The sequence below is a fragment of the Propithecus coquereli genome, unplaced genomic scaffold (assembly GCF_000956105.1).
Source record: "Propithecus coquereli isolate 6110/MARCELLA unplaced genomic scaffold, Pcoq_1.0 Scaffold279, whole genome shotgun sequence".
In the NCBI taxonomy this organism is placed as follows: domain Eukaryota; kingdom Metazoa; phylum Chordata; class Mammalia; order Primates; family Indriidae; genus Propithecus; species Propithecus coquereli.
In genome coordinates, this window is record NW_012148385.1 from 1,038,485 (window position 1) to 1,040,224 (window position 1,740).

The 1,740-nt window shown below is 41.0% G+C and overlaps 1 protein-coding gene across 1 annotated transcript in view; it reads right to left on the reverse strand.

The window, feature by feature from the left end:
• Window positions 1–1,740, reverse strand: part of STAT4 (signal transducer and activator of transcription 4) — a 101,729-nt gene that overhangs the window by 31,377 nt on the left and 68,612 nt on the right. The gene's annotated exons all lie outside the window — the stretch shown is intronic.

A 1,740-nucleotide genomic window follows, 5' to 3' on the forward strand; every position in this document is an offset into this window, starting at 1 on the left:
TACAACAACTAAAACAGCCATGTCTGAAATAGTGACAAATAAAAATTAGGGAAAATGTCCATCTTGAAATTAATGTTAGCTATAGCAAATGTGTCGCATAAACAGGATAAATAGGCTTTAGAGAGATCCAGCTTTGGAAACTCATGAAGGGAAGCGTGGCAAAGAGTGTGGGACTCTTCCTAGAAACATGGCCGTTTATTCACTCAGTGTAAATGGAACTGATAAAATCTAAGAGCTTGATACCTTTCAGTAGGACTGGGTTTAGGAAAAGGAGAAAAATGAGCAAAAGTCCAAATGAAAATTCTTCACTAACCTTTCTCTTGAAGTCGAGGCTGTTAAGCATTTCTTGCAGTGTCAAAACTTCCTGATTCATCATTACGCTATTCTTGTCACTCTGATCTGCAAAGAACAAGTGATCAGATTTACAGTCCTTTCCAAGTTAAACCTGTCTATTCTTGAAAGTCAAGTCAGCCTCAATCTGCCATCCTAAACCAGCCCTGGCCAGGAGGGGCCTGTGTGGTAGGAGACTGAATGGGGCCACTAGAGTTGAGCTTGGAAGTGAAGTCCCTGCCTGCTCATTTTGCCAGAAAGAATTATGTCCAAACATGCCAAAAAGGACCTCTTTATCTTACAGACCTTCGGAGAAGACAACTCTTCGCTCAGCGTTCTTTTATTGGTGGTGGAGGAAGGAAATACAGTTATTGTAATAGATTCCTTACTGGAGAGCTCTACATTAATGATGACCCTGGTTGTTTGGCATAAGTAAGAAAGGGAGGGGGGCCTCCCTTTGTGCCCATGATTAAATCATATTTGACTCTTCCTGCTGCATTTACCCACCCCTCCCTGCTCTACTTTACACTCAGGAATTAGAAGAAGCTGCCTGGTAGAGTTACAGTTTTATCTGCTTGGTCTCATGATCTAGTAAAGATTCAGTGCTTTCCCCTTTTCTTTGCAAAATGGGCTAGCCTCAAAATGGGCTATAAGTGGGAAAGAGTTGCAAATTAAGAAAAACATCTGACTAAAACAACAACAAAATGATTTATCCTCTTGATTGGGAAGACATGCCATAAACAAGCATTATATTAATTTGAACATTAAACTTTATTGATATACATAGTGTTGGGGTTCAGAAAATGATACCCCCATATAATGGAAATAATGAAGCATCCTCAAGGTCTCCCCTCTCAATCCCGTCACTGCAAAGCACAGGATGAAGCTGTTCTCTGACGTTCCTTCTTCTACCTAGAAACCGGAACCCCAAAGAGGAGCATAACTGCTTTCAACCCTTCCCTAAAACTTCATTAACCAGAGAAGATTAAAACTCATATCACCAAGGAAGAGACTGAAAATTAAACACCATACCTAGAGCCCAGACAAACTTTGTCCCAAACCATTGTTCTCTGGTCTCATTCAATTCCCAAAGAGAATTTACTAATCACAGTCTGAGCATTGGGTCCATTCATTACCCCTAAAAATTGTTTACTCTTACACCTCCCATCTCCCTTTCCCTTATGAAGAAGGGCAAATAAGCATAGGCACCCCATTGGATTGTTGGGTAATCATTTTCCTGCCTGCTACGCCTTTTTCTCCTGTGGATCTGCCTTTTGTCAGTTCATTTGTAACGAACATTCACAAGGTGAAGGGGAAGCTTTCCCTCTTTGCCCCTATTGTAGCAAGTGACTGTTTATGTTAACCATTCATGTCCATGAAAAACGAGGGTTGGGAATGGTGATCTGACTT